Raw genomic sequence first — 21508 nt, 5'->3', positions numbered from 1 at the left:
CAACTGTTTGCAGGATACACATCGTCATGTATATCCCTTCACAACACAGGTAAACTTGTAATAGCATTAAAAGCAGCAATATAAAACAAAAAACATGCAAAAAAAACGCACAAAACGCACATGTCAAGCCATCAGATATACTTGCTGTACATCAAGCACAAAAAACATAGACAAGACAATAACATATGTAAATGAGCGGTGACGCACCCACTTCAAGTCCTGTACTTTATGCACCGTGAACCTGCAGCCCAAAACCCACTATTGAGGCCTTCTTAATTTGTTAGGTTTAAAATCAAAATTACACTTTCATCAAAATTACACTTTCTTTTACACACTTTCTCTTACTTTCCTCACACTTACTTTTACTTTCCTTAACCTCCTTTTTGACAGCAGATCACCAGGTAGTGGAGATTTGGCTGTCAAATGCAACTTACTGTGTGTCACTTCTGACACACAGGACCAGCAGGAATAATTCATAAAAGGATAAAATGCAAAAATATGTAAAATGCACAAACATTTCTTTTCAAAGAAATTACGCAAAAACACATCTCTTTTCAACCAACCAAACTCACGTGTCTTGTCAGCCTTAAAATCACCCAGAACAATTCATGAATGATCTGTGGGCAGAAGCAAAAAAAATACACAACACACAAAAGAGAGACATTTCTCATAACAAACAGACATCAATTATAACTTTTAATCAGAAGACAAAACATAATACACATTAACAGACACAAACATAAATTTCCATTACTTAACTGTTACCATCTTGTCAGTCACCTTGCAACATGAAGCCCTTTTAACTTTCCAAAAGTAAAATTCTTTCACTGACACTCCATGTTAGCCTTGCGCCACAATTCGTTCTCACTTAGGCATGTAGCCTTTAAAATTTCAATAAAAAGCTTTGTCTTATTTTCTGTCTAAGACTTAATGCAAGGCTTCATTTTCGGTCAAATAAAAGCAACTAGCAGACATTATTTTTTTAGAGGCAGAGATACAAATATATCATTTCTGCAGAGCATTTAGCATGTGTTGGGACTTTCAAAGAAACCTTTTTCATATTTTCCCTTTGGAATTAAGTTCTTTAATTTTGTGGGGAAACCAGAAACCCTTCCTTTTAGAGGCCTGTTTAGCAAGGTCATTCTGCATTTCACAGAGACAAGTCCCTAATTTAAAAGGTTACAAATGGCAAAATGACAGCCTCCTTCCATTGTTTACAGGGAAACCAAAGATAGCATCTCAGCGCGACTTGAGCCAGCTGCAGCTTCTTCTAGCCCCCACCCGCTGCTCATTCTGAGGCTGACAAAGGCAAAAGGCCTTCCTAATTCCTCTTAACCTGCAATAATTCACTCTATTTTGAAAAATAATGTCTCCTTTTTAGGCGCTAAAAAAATTATCTCTGTTTCTAGATTATTAAACAACATTTACTGTGAATAATTCACAGAACCTAATAACACACATACCAGTTTTAGAACAAGTGCTTGTTGCAATGGTACTTATTTCATCAACCTTAAATGAATCTCACTGGGCCATTTAAAAGCAAACCCCAAATGAGGACAGCCTGCAAATTTGTATTATACCTAAATGTATTCATTCACTGAAGCCTAAAAGCACTTTAAAGCTATTATAAATGGCAAAAATACCCAAAATCGACTTCGATATTTGGGGCACTTAAAAATAAATATCCTATAAGTATGTTACATATTAATCATCCTCAGAATGTTCTTTAAACATTACAGATATTAGACATTAGACATATCTCATGTAAATCCTTAGAAAAATGAGTTTTTTACGCCTGCGCTAAGTGAGATGTCATATGCTAATGTCCTCATTATGCAGTGCAACACAACTCAAATTAAATTATAATGCTAGGAGGTCACAGTATGAGCATTAAGCTTCATGAATAGTAAAAAAACGAATTTTGTAGCACTTATTTTTAATTATTATTTTTCATAATTTAATAATTATTTTTAATTAACCCAATCATTTTGATAATACCACATATAAAAGCAAGCTGCATCCCTTATTTCAGACATAAACAGAAAGGGGTGAACCACTCAGGACACACAATACGGCGCGCTTTAGCCATGCATTTCATAAATAGCGCCAACGCTATTCACTTACAGAAATTGCACTAATGGGAAAACCACATAGACATTTAAACACAAATTTAACCCACAAATCAATACTCAGGACAGAAACCACGGACAGCCCACAGACTGTACTTAAACCAAACCATTTGCAAATACTAGTTGTAAGTCATATTTACAAGAAACGCTTCTCAATTGTGTTTCAAAAGACTGCAAAAACAGCCCAACAGACTGATGTATGTCCAAGAAGCGAAAATACACTCAATTCACTAGCTTTGGCTAGCAGAACACCAAAAATCGCTCTGCATATCTTCATTCATAAAATTGCACAGAACAAAGGATCCTTGTATGTATTATGTCCATATTTTAATTCCCTGGGGATACAAAATCACCAAGGAAGAAAAATGTTTGTAAATCTAAACCTATTTCGAAATTTCCCGCTAGGGGGGCGACTAATTTACTTCACATCACACTATGGTACCTTCCAAAAAAAAAGCAACACATTTTTCCATGTGAGCTTGAGAACAGGCATGCCAAAAATACTGCGGAATACGCAAGTATTATAATTAAAGTGGTTCTTAAGGTACTTTTCATAGGTGCACCGTTCAACTAAACCAAATGGAGAAATATCTCCTCATTACCTGCCTACACAAATTGCAATTTGCATATACAAACCTATACAAATCCAAAAGTTGGCCAACACAAATTCCAAAGTTCCAAAGTTACAGTCCTAAATTTGCTAAGACCAGGCATCTTATAGCTCACTAATCTAGCTTCAAACTTCAAGGGGTTATCAAAAACGATATACTCGCAAATATACGAGACCCTCGGCTTTGGTAATTGCAATAACCAAATCAAAACCAAGAAACCAACCCCTCGGCTTTGGTAATTGCAATAACCAAATCAAAACCAAGAAACCAAACAAAGTCGTGGGAGCGACCCACTTGTACTTCTTAATCTTACTAATCAAAAGGTTATCCAAATTCTAACTGTCAAGTTCTACATGACCTAACGGTCTTTTTTAGAATACTCACGCCAAAAAGGTTCTCAGTCAGGAGTGACATCATGTGAAGGATAAAAATCAGGAAGAGCAGAAATATACTGGGCTGCAGAAACAGAGAATCTCCAGAATTCCTGTGCACAGAGTAGTAGAGTCCCGTCCTGTCCTCCTCAGTAGATTTCAGTCTTCTGACAAGATCACTCCCACAGAAAGTCACTTCTCTGATGAAGCCCACGTTGGCCGCGCCATTTGAAGAACTGAAATCTTCATTCTCAGGGAATACTTACTAATAAAAAGAACTTGGCACAGAAGCTGAAAATATGAAAAGACATCTTTATTAAATTTAATAGGTGAGGCCACGTCACACAGAAGCCGTAGCAACTGAATGAGGTAGTCTGAGGAGTACAGAGAACAGAGGTCTTATATATGCTTCAGGGTTACAAAACTCAGCATAAAAGTAAGGGGCAGTCCTTACTTTTGCAAGCATGCAAAATGCCTAACATTCCTTCTTACACAAGCCGGACAAACCCATAATAAAAGGACCACAACCCATATCATAAACAGACCATAAAAGAAGGAACAGAAACAGATAGAAGTAGGATAAGGCATGTTTGTGTGCAGTAAACTTTATGATGTCCTGTGCTCTGATCCTTAATCTTGATCAGCTAAAGGGCAGGAACTGGTTTAACAAGGTCAGCTTCAGGCAACAGGGTCAGTTCACTCAGGTCAAACAGGAGTCAGCACGAACTCGAGCTAAGGTGTACATGTCCTAAAAAAAGACTATTTCAGCCACAATCATTGGCCTATGTGAGGGCAACCACAAAATGGCTGCCAAACACAAAATGGAACCCATGGGTTCAGAATTCACAGAACCTCAGAGGTTAAAGGCCCCTATTAATCTACCCTGACCCCGAGGTCGGTATAAACTCCATCTACCATGTGGAAATCGGTTCCCCGATCCCTGTGGGTCCCCTTGAAGTTCTCGTGATCGATCGGACCGACTGTTATTATTCTTTATTTCAGTTGTCATCTGTCGCTGCTCTTATCTGTCTGCTAACATCATGTGTATTTATTTTCTGATTGCTTAATTCCCGGGTTTTTTATCACTCTTGTCTCATTATTTGTGTTTCATATCGTGTGCTTACATTAGACCTGGTGCCTTCCCAGTAACTAACAGACCCATTCCAACATGGCCGCGCCTTTGGAGCCATCCTGAGGGTCCTTGTTTCTATGGCGCTTATCTGCCTTCCATGACCTCTTCTGAAACCCCGCTACGTCTCGCCTGGGTCATACACTCGGCGACCATACAAATAGGCCTCCCTGTGCAACCCCCGTCACCCACTCAGCTTTGAGTGTGCGTCCCGTACGGCCAGCCGGAGAAGCGTTCCCCGTCATCCATTGTGGTAAGAGAGCCCCCCTTGCTCTACTCTGCCCCCGCCCCTGCATTTGGCGGTAACCAATCTCTGTATCCCCTGCGATGCTACTAGACGTTTACGAGCCATCACTAGCTATGTATATTTTTTGTCTGTTAGGTGTCATCACATCCGACCTGCCGCCCCTGCCGTGAGTGCAATAGGGAGCCTGTATTAACCTCTCTGCATCCGCCTATTTCGGTAGGTCCCCCATGCTTGTCTACGGACCGTATAATGTCGGATACTCCACCTAATTGGCACCTTCATCCCTAATTAAGCAACCCCTAATCCAGCACAAAATGGGAACCCCGTACTGTTTTCCTAAACCGTATCCTTTGACCCCCAGGTGGCCTCTTTCCCGATCGCTCCGGCCATAATCATACAAGGAAGTCAGCGCTCTCCCGTTTGTTTCCACCCAATTTGGTAAGTTCTGTAAACTTTACTTCCGATCACTTAGCGCGTAGTTAATCTGGGGTTTAGCCAGCCTGCTAATATGGGGAGAATAGCTCCATATAAACTATCTTCGCAAGGTACCCCACTTAGCCTTTGACTTTATTATTTCAGCCATCCCTTTGATACCATGGTCTAGATCTTCTGCTGTTTCGCATATTAACCCAACGAAGAAGTCAGATTGGAAATAATGAAATAACTATCTCCTTTGGTAGGTCCATCTTACGCCTACACCAGCCATATTTTTTAGTCTTGGTGAGCAGTGTCTCCGTGTCTAGAACCTTGCCTGCATTTTTCAAGTTGGTTCCCTTGTTTTTCTACTTATAGCTCCGTTAAACTTCTGACACCTGAATTTGGGACCAGAACTTGAATCTCTTCACCCCGTGGACATCCGATTCCCTGAAGCCTACTAGGCTTGCTATGGTATGAGTGAGCCTCTTAGCTAGCAGGTCCTGTGAATGAATCCCTCTGGGATAACCCCCTTAACCCATAGCTATCTGTTTTGTACCATCTAGCTAATCTCTATGGTGAATTGGGTCTATAGCCACCTAGCGAGCAGGGAACTACAGCTCGTTTAACTTCCCACTACAATTTTAAGGTATATATATTTTTCTAAGTTGGCTCATTTATTTACCAGGAATGTGTGAGTTCTTATATGTAAATTGTGTTTATTTGTAGTCTAAGTCTAATGTCCGTATGGGCTTAACTAGTCTTTGGAACTCCTGGATCTCGCTGTTATTTTGTACTATTTCTAAAATGTACTCTTATGAATGTTGAAAAAACTCTGAACCCCTCCCTGGATGTTCTCTAAACAAATGTTGTTTGAAATATGTCGTCCCTATAGAAAATCTTGATGTTCTCTAAACAAATGTTGTTTTAAATATGTCGTCCCTACAGAAAATCTTCTCTCCCCTGTGGCCCTCCCTCCCACCACCTCACCTCTGGCCTGATGAAGGTGTAGCCCGTGCCGGGCTATATACCGAAACACGCGTCGGCGTCTGTTCCACTCTAGGAACCTACTAAACCATCTGGGACTCCATGTCATCTGTCCCTAATCCTATCTATGCATCTGTGGCTATCGTGTGAAGTGTTGCATGATGTGTGAATGATTGTGTCTGTGTGTTGGTGGCATGTGTCGTGGGAGTATGGGCTATGAATAGGAATTAATCCCTTTTTCTAATATTTTATCATTGTATATGTATAATTGTCCTTTTTTGAACATGTTTGTTCATACTACTAAAATATAAAATGAAAATGCAAAAAATGAATTCCTAATAAATAGGTTTGATGATACATATGTATTTATTCATTCAAGAGTTATCCACCTAAGGTTCAGAGTGTAATATAAAGTGTCTTGGACCTCTTGTAGGCCTTCTTTCTAAAATTACAGAGCAGGTGCCCTTCCTTGTTTGACACATCCCTGTGTGCCCTGCCCAAAAATCCACGGCCCTGGCATACATCAGTCACCCCTCTAGCTGGGTGCTCTATGCCAGTGGTGTGGGCACAGGTGCAGGAACCCTGTGCCCCTACAGTACCCAGGGCCATTCCTGGGCACTGTAAGTGCAGTGCTGCCATTAAGAGTATATGGTGCTGGAAGGTTGTCATTACGAACTCCACAGCACCATGATGGCTTCACTGAAGACTGAGAAGTTTGATATCAAACTTCTCAGCACACTAAACCCGTGTGAGATTTAATGTAAAATGCACCAGAGGGCATCTTAGAGATGCCCCCTGAAACCTAGCCTACAATTCACGTCTGTACTGAGAAGCTGCCTAGGCTGCCACACAGCAGACCTGTTTCTGGACCCCTGGGTGGAGAGCCCCCCGCTCTACTGGGCCTGCAACAATGCACATCCTGGGTGAGGTGCTAGGTCTCCTCCCCCAGGATGGGCAGTAGGAAGCTTCAAAGGCCTTCCGCCTTTGTGAGCTTCTCCAGATCACTTGCTGTACTCAGCAACTGGCCCCCACCAGTTCTGACCCCCACTCTGGCGGGAGACTGGAGGGAAACCCTACGTCAGGAAGGCGGGGTGCTAGCCTGTGCCAACCCCACCCCTTAGGTGGGAGAGGTGAAGCACGACCCCGGGCTCCGGCCATCTAGAAGATGGGGATCCCTGCCCAATCACAGCTAGGCTCCTGTCCCCTCCCACCGGAGTGGAGCAGACTAGGGGGTGTACCCACCCCAGGACAGGGACCTATTGCTCCCTGCCCTTGCCCTACTTGTAACGCCCCTAAATTCAGTATTTAAGGGCAGCCTGAACTTTCCTCAGATCCCGATAAGAAAAGAAGAAAGAAGATCAAGAAGAAGAAGACCTGCCGTGCAGCAGCTAACAACAGGACGACACCAACTGACTTAGCCCCAGCCCTACCGGCCTGTCGATCCTGGAACCTGCTCCTGCTTAATCCCGGCGACTCCTGCGGACAGCAACCTTGGGAGAACCGGAGGACCTGTGTTAGAAATGGGGTATCATGGTGCAGAGCGGGCAGGCCAAACTCCTGAGGACATGTGTGAAGTATCCACGCAGTACACACAGACGACACACAAGGCACCCCACAAAAAGAGACACAACACCAGTTTTGGTGAAAAAGAATAACTTTTGTATTGTACCAATCCTACACAGGTAATCACAATTATCACTATACTGCGCCAACTGGCGCCAGGGCAATATTTACAATGGGGATTGTGTACAGGGCAGGGCCAGTCGGGCCGCTGCCAGAAACATGACGAAGGGCAGAAGAAAAGGAAATAAAAGGTAAGCCCATCAGTTCCAAGGATGTAATAAAAACATAAAGCATTAACCTTAGGCGTAAAAGCACACTATGCATGGCATCGGCATCCCCTGAAAAAAGAACATTTGGCGTTCAGCATTAACATCAGACATAGACATGCAGCAGACCTAAATCATGAGGCAGGAAACACAGTGCGCATAAAAATGGCATAGAACCTTAGGCAGGAATCCATCAACAGTGGACATAACATTAGCACTAAGTGCGATCATTAGGCCTGACATGTGAGCATAAAGCATTAGGCACAAAATCATTAGTAGGAGACTGAGTCCTACCATAAGTACCACCCTGCATCGGGCAAAATCCTGGGAGCTCAGAACCTCATTAGGCGAAGCATAGCATGCGGCATAAGTCACATCAGTACCTTAACATCTGTCTTGGGCATGAAAACCCATAAGGCCTAGCCTCAGCACCATAGCGATAACCATAAAACCTTATCAGCAAGCATTAACATAACCGAGGGCCTGAATCACGGCCGGTTTCACATTGGGTACCATCAGATTAGCAGGGGCATAGGCAGGAATCAAGAGCATAAAGTCTGAAGCACACCTTGGGTAAACCATGGCCTAAATAACCTGATGCACAACCTCCGCCACCCTGCTATGAGAATACAGCATTATACCGTGACATGGGGCAAGGAGGCCTTTATCAGGGGGCAGAGACACACATTAGCTTCAAAACAACCAGCCCCCCAGGTGGCAGATCAGTCTTTTACCGCAGCCGTTGCCACTGCCCCCTGCCAGCGGACCAGTGTGTGTGCACTCCAATCGGCGAAGTCACGTGGGGGGCCCAAAACAACCCTGGGATGTTGTAATCCCTCTTCTGGGCCCGAGGCTCAGAAATGCCTCAATCGCTGCAGCAACCCACAACTGCGGTGTCGCTGTGTAGCCCCCGGGGCACAGTGGCCCTGTCCGTGGTGGGGCCTCACAGGGGCTTCAATAATTACTGCTGCACATTGCAGCTGCCCACTGTCAGCTGGGGCAGCTGTAAAGTCACACTAGCGCTAGGGGGCGGGCACCGACAGTGTGCCCCGTTGTCCTCTCCACCCCCGGCTCCTCGAAGGTCTCAGGCAGTCCCCCATACAGCCCCACTCACCGGGCTCCGGGCTCTCCCGCTCTTCACCTGCGGGTCCTCGGGGACTTCCACGCGATGCTGGGGAGGGGGCAAGCACCGAAACCGTGCCTCGACGCTCCCTCTCCCTCTCCCACTCAGTCGGCAGCTGCAGGCACTGCGGGACTCTGACCGGTGGGGTGAGCTACCTTTCCGGTCTCTTGGCACTCCTGGGGCTACAGGCGTCTTTGGGGTGGCTGGGCCAGTGCAGGGTAGGCTCCCGCCTGGCTCCACTGTTAACCCGGGGCTCCCTCGTCATCACGGGAGCTCCGCCACACCACCACTCGCTGGCGGCTTCCTCCTGCTTCCGCGTCCGCGGGGCGGGACTTCCGGGGGTGGCTCCTTCTCTTTCCGAGTCACTGCGGGCAGAGCGGCGGCCCTTCCCTCCTTCCGCAACCCGGGTCGCGGCAGTGATCCCGGGCAGACTCCAAACGCGGAGTAGGCACCCGCTTTTATTTAAATTGGCACCAGGGTGGGCAATAATGCGGGGTAGGCACCCACGGAGGTCAGCACAGTGCCACCATTACACGGGGTCGGCTCCCGTGGTGCTTGTAGGTACAACAGTTCTTCCTGGCTCCACAGCAACACAGATGAGTCCGGGGCATGCAGCACCTTCAGAAGCGATTATAGCGCTTAGTGCTTCACAGCGCTTTCCAGGTAGCACAGCGCAGGGGTGGCCCAGTTTCCTCAATGCAGCGCTTGCGAGGGGCTCAGTCCCAATAGGGCTTCGGGGACGACAGGTAGTGCTCCTCACCTCCTTCTGGCTGCAGTCAAAGGTGCCCCTTGGCAGTCAGGTTAGCACTCTTCTTCTCTAGGCGCTTTTAGGTGTAGTGCTCGTGTGGCGCAAGGTCTCACCAGCCTCAGGGACCTAGGATGATGCTCCTTCTTCAGGGGCCAGGTAGCAGAGCAGCAGGCACTACTGGGCAAGGTCAGCAGTCAGTGGGTACTCATCAAGACAGGGCAGTAGGCTTTAACCATCCTCCACTGTAGCGTGACACTCCTCCTGTACAGCAGCCTGTACTCCTGCAGTAGGGCTTCCACTAGCCCTGTGGACAGCAGAGGGGTTTTAGTTGGGTGGAGGGTCCAGCACACAGGCCCAAGTGGCGGTTCCCCCTGGCAGCAGGTCCCATCACGTTCATGTCCCTGCTCTGACTGAGCACATGGTGGCACAGCCCCCTATTTATGCGCTCCTCACCCCACCCACCAGGCAGTGCCAAAAGCTTCTAGAAGCCTCTGGGGAACTGGTTCAAACTGGCTCAGGGGGAAGAGTAGGGCCCCCTGGGTGCCAGGCTTTCCCTCCAAAAGCTGGGATGGCTGGGAACTGACAACTGGACTGCTAACCTACCACAGTCAGGTGTCACAATACATAGCTATGGCATCCATTTTAAAACGACATTTCACCAGGGTGCATTTTTACAATGGAGGGTTAACACGTGTGCACACCATTGCATTACATTTCAAATGACATCTCACTCCACACATGGCCTATACATTTTTTTACCATGGGGAGACATCCTAAAACAGGGGGGTGAAAAGTGAAAAATGTTGGGGAAAAGGGACCCCTCCAACCGCGACCAGCTGTTGGTAAGATTTCCCGACACCAAAAGACACCCCTGCACCCAGCGCCCTGCGGCTCCCTGTGCCGTCCTTTGGGGTACCTACCTCTTCTCCAAGATCCCAACTTACCTCTTGAAGTGGTGGTTGCACCTGAAGAATCACCGTCCCCGAGTCTGCAGCCTTTGTTGTCCCTTTTTACCTTTCCCATTGAATAACATTGAGTGCCCGACGGCTCAAAACCACCCTGCACCCAGCCACCCGAGTGCCGTAGGAAGTTCAACTACTACCCTACTCTACTTCCCCACTTGCCCTGAGTAAGTGACCAGGAGCTAGCTCCCACAGCCGTGTGGCCTGCCTGCTTGCGGCCACCAACCGAAGGCCCCCTACCCTCCATTGGAATACATTGGGTCTACTCTCTCTGCACCCAGCTGTCCCTGTGCCGCTGAGGGTGTAACTACTGTACCTTTCTGACCCTGGGAGACCTCTGAGTCTATGCCCAGAACCTTAACTTCACCCGTTGAGTACTCACCTGGAAACCGATAGCTCACATTCCTGCCATAGGATAGCATTGACTGGTTTGACTCGAAAAATCTTCTAAGTGTGAAGTTTTGAAACTCTAAAATATTCCAATTAAATCAGCCGAGTAACGAATTTTGAACTACTCACCTGGAATCAGGAGAGGAGCCAGTACTGTACATTTCAGCCCAATACTGAACCACAAAGGTAACTTTAACTGTACTTGCCCATAACCTGAATTTTCTCCCATAGGAAACCATTGACTGTTTTTCTCTGAAATTTCTTCTGTCTACTTTTGAAAATTACAAATATTCCTTAAAAATCATACCAACTACTAAAACGTAAATACTTACTTGTCTTAGGTAGAGACCCCAGTACTGAACCTAGGAGTCCAGTCCTGGATTACAAAAGTAACGAGAACCTACTTTACCTGTGACTTGAAAATCCTTCCATTGGATAACATTGCTAGTTTTTTTTCACTGAAAAGTTTCTAAGTGTCAACTTTTAAAATACCTTTATATTCTTTAAAAATCCTTGCAATAATCAAAACGTTTTTACTAAACTGTTTTCAGCTTAGATCACAGGACTGAATCCAGGATTCAGCCCAGGAGTTACAAAAGTATCCTATAAAGTAATCAACTGCATTTATGTGGACAAACCCATTGAGCTCAATGTTAAATTGTGTTTAGATTTGTTTTGCCTATTGCAACCACTGTACCTATTGTGTTTACAAAGTTTATTGCCTTTCTGCAAAGTAACTACTTGAGATCACTCATCTTGAGAAAAGTATATTTTAATACCTGTTGGTTCTAGAAATAAAACAATTATATTTTTTGATATAAAAACAATTGGCCTGGAGTTCAGTTCTTGAGTGTGTGAAACCTTTTGCTGACTAAGTGTGTACACCAAATGCTTTACACTGTCCTCTGGTACTGCCTTACGGCTCGACCAAGCTACCACTGTAGAGAGTAAGGTCACACCTGACTTTAATCTCTGCTATACCTCTGGGGATTGTGGACTCTAAAGAAGTACAAGCCCTGTTGTGAGGTGACCTTTAGTGCACCTTTCTCTTTAGGTTACTACCTCTACTAAACCTCTCGATCAATTCGCATAACAATGTTGTCAGTCTCTCAGTTTCCTACAAATCACATCTAAAGTAAAATTTTAAATATTTTTATTTAAATCAAAACCTCCCTTTGGGTTACAATCTAAAACAAATTCATATCTGAAAATGGTTAAAAACAGTATGTTGTTAAAAACACAGTCGACGCAGCGTTTCGGTGTACAGTTAGTCTTTTTCCACCTTCATCAGGACGAGAATTTTATTAAAATCTGGTAAGATTCTTGAGGAATATGATTCTTCAATTTCATAATTCCATGTATCTTCCGGCTATTATGTTGCCCTTGCAATTACTATGAATTCACTTCCGGAAACATACGTTTGGAGCAGAGAGACCGCATAGACCCATCCAGATCCCGAGAACATACCTTTAATGAAGGGGGAATGCTGAAAAATAACATACAAATATGAGAATCATATGCAGCGCATGGGCATGACGAGGATTTAGGGCATAGTAATTGCAAGAATTGAGCCCGCGCCCACACGAAATCTAATTTTCAAGATTGCGGCTCCAACGTACAGACGTTTTAAGTTACCGCAACAGATAGCAAAGGCTTTAACATAATAGCCGGAAGATACATCGAATTATGAAATTGCAGAATCATATTCCTCAAGAATCTTACCAGATTTTAATAAAATTCTCGTCCTGATGAAGGTGGAAAAAGACTAACTGTACACCGAAACGCCGCGTCGACTGTTTTTAACAACATACTGTTTTAATTCATTTTCAGATATGAATTTGTTTTAGATTGTAACCCAAAGGGAGGTTTTGATTTAAATAAAAATATTTAAAATTTTACTTTAGATGTGATTTGTAGGAAACTGTGAGACTGACAACATTGTTATGTGAATTGATCGAGAGGTTTAATAGAGGTAGTAACCTAAAGAGAAAGGTGCACTAAAGGTCACCTCACAACAGGGCTTGTACTTCTTTGGTTTGATAACCCCCTCCCTGACATAAAAAACAGGGGTACCTTCCTCCCCGTTTTTTCCTGATTGTGGACTCTGTACACACTGTACCTTACTTTGGTCCAGTATATATAGAGCCACTTTCTCACAGCTCTCCTTCTGCTGCTGCTGTCTCTGCTCTACTAATGCTGCTCTCCAGCTGCTGGAATAGGCCACGTATACATGCATACATTTACAATGCTGTTGCTTCTCTCACTGCTTTCTTGCTGCTGTCACTGCTCTCCTCACATTGTGATCACTGCTCTCCTGCTGCTGCTGCTCTCCTGCTGCCACTGCTCTCCTCCTCTCACTGCTCTCCTGCTGCTGCTGCTCTACTGCTACTGTCACTGCTCTCCTCACATTGTGGTCACTGCTCTCTTGCTGCTGTTGCTCTTCTGCTGCCACTGCTCTCCTCCTGTCACTGCTCTCCTGCTGCTGTCACTTCTACACATTATGTGAAAAAGTCAGTATGGAGGAAATAAATGTATCTCTAAATTATTTAAAAATAGGGAACATCAATTTACCCTGTGAATGATACAATGTCCCATTCCAATTTCTTAAATAGTTCAAAAAAACACACATACCACACTGACTTCCTTTAGAAAAAATCAATAGTTATTTAAATATATACACTTGATATCAAAAGCAATATCACAGGTATAAACATGTACAAAAATCATTAAAATGTACATAAATATATCCCTGTTACCTATACCCACATGTTTTACAACTACTAAGTGTTTGTACCCTCAATCTAGGCAATACACTAAGAGGTAATCCTAGTCACAAATGAGGTTTCTACACCTCTAAAGTATTTAATGAATGTGCCTCGAAATACAATTCAAAGTCTTGTTTTTAAGTGGATTCTTCCCATCAAAACTGTTGACACGTTGCAACCCACATTCCTTCCGGGCCTCATCAGAACAAGGGTAAAGGGAACTAACCTAAAGTAATGCAAACATAAAAATTACAAACACTTACATCATGTCCTCTATGTGTCACAGGATGTGCTGAACTTCGGGCATGCAACTAGTGCCCATATTACTAAAACGTGTGTGAGTTCCGAAAAATCTGAAAACTCACAGTGCCAGAGTGAGCCAAAGTGATATAAGTGTTTGTAATTTTTACGTTTAGATTACTGTAGCTTTCTCACTATTAGATAGCTTATTAGTCAACTTATGTCCAAGGAGTGGGTTTCATGTCTGTTAATTTGGCCTGGGGAGAAATGCTGCCATTTATACCATGTAAACTTTCCTAAGTTGCCTTCTCTTTTGCACGATAACTGTTGACACACATTTGAATGCGTGAAAATACACGATTCATTTCTCTGAAACTACTTTTCTTACAAATTCCACTCAGTAAGAACATTATCACAACACCTTGAACATCACTTACAAGGCCTCGACAACACATTGTGCAAATCTAGTTATTTGTTTTCATCCATTAGGTGAGGTAGCTATCAATAGATAATAAGAATGTCAGTCAAACTAAGGTATCGGCTTAGGGAAACAGCCATTACAACGCAGCTATTTCCAAGCAGGGCCTTTACCACGTATGCTTTACCATGCATACACTGTTACCACGGGTGGCCTTCATCATGCATTTTTTTACAACATACACGGTGAAGACCATATGCTGGTTATGGCGGTAAAGGCACCTGCGTTGTCAAGGCTATCGGCGTCTTTAGAGGAGCAAAGAGATCTTTCCGCTTCATCTTGATGACCTGTGCTGTGCTGCACAAGAGTTGCCTCCTTGTCGTCCTGTTAAGGTAAGGGGGATTGCTTTTGTAACGGATTTTGGGCTTTAGATTGGGGGTGTCAGGAACTTGGGCAAGGGGGAGGTTGCACAGGGGGTGGGTATTTTTTAAAAGGGCTGGAGGCCAAGAGGGGGTCGTGCTGGGTGTAGATTAAGGGCTTAGGGCAGGGTCGGGTATTTTTTTTAAAAAAGGGCAGAGTGGGTCACGCAGGGCTCTATTTTTAGGGATTAGGGCAGGGTTATAAAAAAGGGTGAGTGGGGGAGGCCTAGGGACCGGCTTGAGAACTGAGTGCAGGGGTTAGGGAAAACTTTTATCATGCACTGGCCTTTACCATACATGCTTTAACCAAAATACATTGTAAAAGCATGCATGGTAAAGGTTATACATGGTAAAGACATTTGTTTTGTAATACATGCGTGGTAAAGGTATGCATTGCAATGGAATGCGTTGTTCTGTCATACAACCATCGGCTCGATAGCAAGGATGCTTTTTATTATAAATAAACAACCTCTGGAACTAAATGCCTTGCTGTAGCACTTACACTTTGCTACAGTATTGACCAGCCTGTCATCTATTTTGACGTAGCATCATATATAAGGTCTGCCTGGATAATGACGGGCTCCTGGAGCAAATAAAGACTACAAATGTGGTAATCTAATATTACTTTGCAGATTATTACATGTACGTTTTTACACCATTTATTGATGTGAAATGTTTTATTGTGAAACACCAGAGTGCATTTTTTATAGAATTCAACATTGTTTGGGAAACACACCAACCGTGACCAAGGTATTAGCATACAGAAACGCGTAGGTTGTTCGCCTGTACCTTTATTTGGAATTTAACAGAAATACTAAATCAACACTGCTGCTGAGAAAACCAATGGTGAGAGTGCGACTTCATTTGGGTTCCTGTGTGTGAAATAGGAACGGAGAGGAAATATATATATATATATGTATGTATATATCTCGCTTCCAAAAACCACCAGCCTGCTGCACACTCGAGCGGGTGCTCTTTAGGCGGGGGCGTACCCGCCGAATATATGAAGCTCCCAAGTTCTTTTTTAATGTTCAATCTCCAGAAAAAGAAACAGCACTCGTAGGGGGGGGGGGTTATTTAATACCAATAAGCTTTATTGGCAACCCAGAAACCAACAAGACGCGTTTCGGCACTTGGCCTTCGTCAATTGTGATGCACTGCCGCGCCGCCATTGCGGTTTAAATATACATCATTCGGTTCTAGCATGTTCAACAGTCAGCATGAAAAGAGGACTACATGATTTCTAAACCATCGCCATTTTGAAACGTGCAAATACGTATAAACAGCCAAGAGGAAAGTAAATACTTGCATCTCTGGTTTGTATCATCTTAATAAAACATATATAATTACATATTCATGTTTCATCTTTCTGGGTTGCCAATAAAGCTTATTGGTATTAAATAACCCCCCCCCCACGAGTGCTGTTTCTTTTTCTGGAGATTGAACATTAAAAAAGAACTTGGGAGCTTCATATATGTATATATATATATATATATATATATATATATATATATATATATATTTCTTTAATGCCATATATTATGAAAAGTGAACTTAGTAGAAGCAAGTATCCATTCTGAATGTACATAACAATAATAAGATGATCACAAACTCCTATATACAACTAATTATTAAAAACATTATTTAAACTAAAGTGATGTTATGTCAATTTTTCTCAATTTCGTTTGAAGGCAGTGTATTCAAATTCCAGCTTCTGCAAATCTGGTCCTATCCTTTTTGGGGTTACAGTGATTATCACCTTAAAAAGCCACCTACCATGCTACTGACATTTTCTAAAATATATGTGTCATTATATACTTTTTTCACAAATTGCACCTCTCGCTTTTTCTGATGTTTGAAAACGTATTATTTTAGATTTTTCGTTCACTGGAAAATATCTGGAATTCTTACATTTACAAAGCAATACATGTGAAACCCAATTAACTTATCTAGAGGTTGATGGGCAGGATACTCCATCAAAACTGCTTCAAAGCAAGCCATCCGCCAAACTCTAAATAAGGCCTTAAGGGCCATATGTATCAAGATACCCATTTGCGATTCCCAAATAGAGATTTTTAAGAAATCGCTATTTGAGAATCGCAAATGGGTATGTATGTACAAAATCGAATTTTTTTTTAGATTTCTTAGAATTCCTTAATTGCGATTCGCAAATTGCGAATCGCAATTAAGGACTACTTTCCCATTCATTTCTATGGGCAAGGAGGCCCATAGAATGAATGGGAAGTTATTCTCAACTTGCGATTCGCAATTTGCTAATCGCAAATTGAGAATAATTTCAAGGGTGCAGGGGTGTCCAAAGGACACCCTGTCGCACCCCTGAAATATGCATGGGTGCACATGTGGCGCACATACATGCCCTAAGGGCATGTATGTGCGTTACATGGCACTTTGAAAAATGTAAAAATTTGCATTTTTCAAGGAATTCGCAACTTACCACCAATTTGCGATTCCTTAAGGGCATTTTGCAATTTTATTTTGCTACATAGATTGCATTCAAGGAATCACAAAATTTGCGATTCCTTAAATGCAATTGCAAAATAATGAATCGCAAATTTTGCGATTCCTTATTTTGCTCCAGTTTTGCTTAATACATTCCATTTAGCAAATTCGCATTCGCAAAGGCCGAAATTCGCAGAATGCGAATTTCCATGACACATATGGCCCTAAATGTTATTTTTATATAGGTATTTTTCTGGGGAAAAAAAGATTCAACTTTTCTTTATTTGTACAACAAAAATATTTAAACTGCTGAATTTAAAAGCATCTCCACTTTGATTAAAAAAAGGACATTCAGCGTAGTTTTTTTCCCATGAATAATAAAGAGTTGTAAATCGCTGCACATAAACTCTAAAAGAAGTTTTATGTAACAGCGCAATATCTTCAGATGCTGTGGTTTTCATATTTTGTCCCAGCTAAGGCTTTTCTCAGAATGTTCATGAGAAGCCATGGATTCTAATCTCCACAGCGACCAGGGCTTGAGGCTTCATCTGTGTGATGTCACAATTCAGAACCCTGGCCATGGCAACTACTAGCAGATCAGAACCTTCAGAGTGCAGAGAGATCCGGACAGGAAAGGCGAAGTACCAGGGCTCTCAGAGGCAATACCATGGAGGGTCCCAGTGGCCTCACCCCAGCGGACTTTGCCTATGCACCCCGAGCCAGCCAGGACCTTCCTGATTACGAGGACGAAGGTACGAGTCCGGAACGGGGTCAGAATAAAAGGAGTCTATTGACCTAGCCCTGCCTGTGGGTAGTGAATCTGGAGCCACTCTTCAGGAGGACTCAACTGTGAACTTTGACAGCAAAAGAGACTTGGTTTTAATTCCAGGGAGTGTGACCAGGGGACCTTTTCTTGGGGAAGTGTAGATCCAGGGACCCCTTTTTGCCCAATTCCCTGAAGAAACATAGGTCTTAGACTGTTGCCCTAGACATGTGGCCTGAGTGAGGGGAGATGACTTTACTGGAGCCGTAAAAGACTCAGGTTTGCCAGCGCCTTAAGTTACCCTCCTCCCCGTCTCCTACTGTCCCCGCTTTGTGGCTTCTGTAAGCTCGGGGGTACCGAGTCTGTCAGGGGACTAGGGTTAAAGCGAAAGGGGCATCAACTTTACTTTAAGGAAGTCTTTAATTGTTTCACAGCTGAACTCAGTTTGATGTGATAACCTGCTAACCTGTAATTCTAGTCCTTAATGTAAACAAAAGTAAGGGGAAGTCATATCTGAAAATGAGCCCCGATGTGCTGATATAATTCGTGGAACCAGAAAAAGGTGCTTCTAATGTGCAGTGTGTGTTAGCGTAACTGCCGTCCGCCTCAGTGAATGTATGTTAAATCAAAAGGTTTGAAGTTAGATTACAAAGTAAGAGAAGTTTCTGGCAACTTATATGGACAAACCCATAAAATAAGAAGGTTAATGTCTTGTTTTATTGCATATTGGAACATTTCTAATCTAATTTCCTTTGAAGAGATAAAGCATAACTATTTTTCTACTAAACCAAGATGGTGTGGTGTTATTTTTGGTGGGTTTGCACTGGGTTGATGTAGTGTGTGAAATGCAAGCATAACACAACTGTCTTTCAGGATTAGCCTACCAGCTCGAGCCATGCTACCCTAAGTGGGCCAGTGGTCCTGGTTCCAACAATGTGGATTCTATTTTAGAAGGACGCACACCGAGCTGCGGCCTCTGCAGGTAAGAGCGGTGGGGCCAGGTGAGGTGGGATTTCGAGAGACGACCACACGGGGACATTATTTCTTTAATTTTCCCTCGTGGTCCTCTCTCAAAATCCCCCCTTACCTGGCCCCACTGCTCTTACCTGCAGTGGCCACGGCTGCGCACACGTAGACAGCCTAGACATCTCTCTTGTTCCTTCAATCTCCTGGTAGAAGGGGTTTGTGGGTTGTGATCATTATAAATCCACCAGATCGGTGTAGACAAAAGGAAACAGAAGAAAGGATATTTACTAAACAAGCATTCCTGTCCTACCTATTCTCAGCAACAGAGATGAGTCTCTCAATCATTTCCCTTTCCAGACCTCTCTCATAAAGTGTGTCATATTGCACTCCTCTGAGAGTTAGGACTTCTCTGGGTGCTTCAGCCTATGACTATGGAGTTGTTTGATGATGAGTGCAGTCTGAGTCTCCACACCTTGCCTTTCATTTGACCTTCTCTTGATACAATTTGTTTTACAGAATGGCCTACATCTCCTGATGTTTCTGAATGCCAGGCTTTCTCGCCAGAGAATGTGACTGATGCTGAAGAAGGTGAGAGATCTTTTTCAATTTGCTGATCAAATATTAAATGTTCTACATCACTGTATGCTCTCCCAGCTTCCGAGAAGACTGGCAAACCATGCTACCGCAGCCTCCTGTGAATACACTCTTAACAGAAGATAGACTCTTGTGAACCTCATGTACAGTGACCCTGCTCAAGAAGCAATGTCCCTGACTAGGAGTGTCACAGAATCACGAAGGAATGAGTGAAACCTGAATCACCACAGAAGGGTTTGTTATAATGTATATGGTATTCGCACAGATTTTGTTTTATTCCTAATAATTTTTAAGTCCCAGAGTCAGCAAAGGGTACCTGCTTTCTGTGACTCCATGGTGGGGCTTCTGTGCCGCTGCTCATTTTGATGATTTGATGCACATTTTATACATTTACTTCAGAGTGGAGCAAGAAAAAAAGCATTTTATTTTTTATTTTTCATCATTGAACCTAGTCTTTTTCCGCTGAGAGGGCCCTATTGTCCCACTAGCTCACACTGGATGTGTTCTTCAGTATCCAGAAGACTAAAAATGAATGAAGATTCCAAACCAAAAGTTAATGGTTAGAATGCCCTCCCTGAGCCCTCATTCACTTCCTATGATTTGAAGATGGGCTAATCAATATGCCAGGCTCATGCTTTCCTCTTTATCTTTATTTGTATTAGAATACAGCTACATAAACGTGATTATATGGAGCATGCCACACCCCACAGACATCATGTGCTTTTAAAAAGCAGTGGTTGTCAGATGTGTTTCTCGTATACTGTCTTTAATGCATTTGAAACCAGTAATATTATTGTCATAACATTCTGAGCCACCTTGGGGGTCGGCATGCTATGTGTCTTTTCAAATCAAACAATAATAACATATTTCTTGAAAGCACTTAATGCTAAAATTCTTGCTATTTCTAAGCACTACAAATACAGGTGTTACTACTGATCAAGATAAAGGTACTGAGGGGGATATTTACAAGCACCTATTGCCACCACAATGTCACTTTTCAGGGCTTATGGTGGCGGGGGCTTTGTCTTATTTACAAGGCAAAGTTAAGCCAGTTAGAGTGGCTGAACGCTGCCTTGTGAATAAGGCCCCCTTTCACGCTACACTTTGCTTGAAAAGGGTGGGCAATGGGTGTTGTGGTGAGCTCTTACCCGCAATGGCCGCGGCTGCGCACACATAGACAGCCCAGGCATCTCTCTCGTTCCTTCAATCTCCTCGTAGAAGGGGTTTGTAGGTTGTGATCATTATAAATCCACCAGATCGGTGAAGACAAAAGGAAACAGAAGAAAGGTTATTTACTAACCAAGCATTCCTGTCATACCTATTCTCAGACACTCTGAAGCAACAGAGATGAGTCTCTCAATCATTTCCCTTTCCAGACCTCTCTCATAAAGTGTGTCATGTTGCACTCCTCTGAGAGTTAGGACTTCTCTGGGTGCTTCAGCCTATGACTATGGAGTTGTTTGATGATGTGTGCAGTCTTAGTCTCCATACCTTGCCTTTCACATGACCTTCTCTTGATACAAAATTTCACAGAATGGCCTACAACTCCTGATGTTCCTGAATGCCAGGCTTTCTCCCCAGAGAATGCGACTGATGCTGAAGAAGGTGAGAGATCTTTTTCAATTTGCCGAGCAAATATTAAATGTTCTACATCACTGTATGCTCTCCCAGCTTCCGAGATGGTTGGCAACCTATGCTTCGGCAGCCTCCTGTGAATACACTCTTAACATAAGATAGACTCTTGTGAACCTCATGGTTAGTGACCCTGCTCAAGAAGCACTGCCCCTGACTAAGAGTGTCACAGAATCATGAAGGAATGAGTGAACCTGAATCACCACAAAAGGGTTTGTTATAATGTATACGGTATCTGCACAGATTTTGTTTTATTCTTGATTATTTTTAAGTCCCAGAGTCAGCAAAGGGTACCTGCTTTTTGTGACTCC

This window comes from Lissotriton helveticus, chromosome 1_1 (genome assembly GCF_964261635.1).
Source record: "Lissotriton helveticus chromosome 1_1, aLisHel1.1, whole genome shotgun sequence".
NCBI lineage: Eukaryota > Metazoa > Chordata > Amphibia > Caudata > Salamandridae > Lissotriton > Lissotriton helveticus.
The sequence above is the reverse complement of the archived record's forward strand: the minus strand, read 5'-3'. Positions refer to the sequence as shown.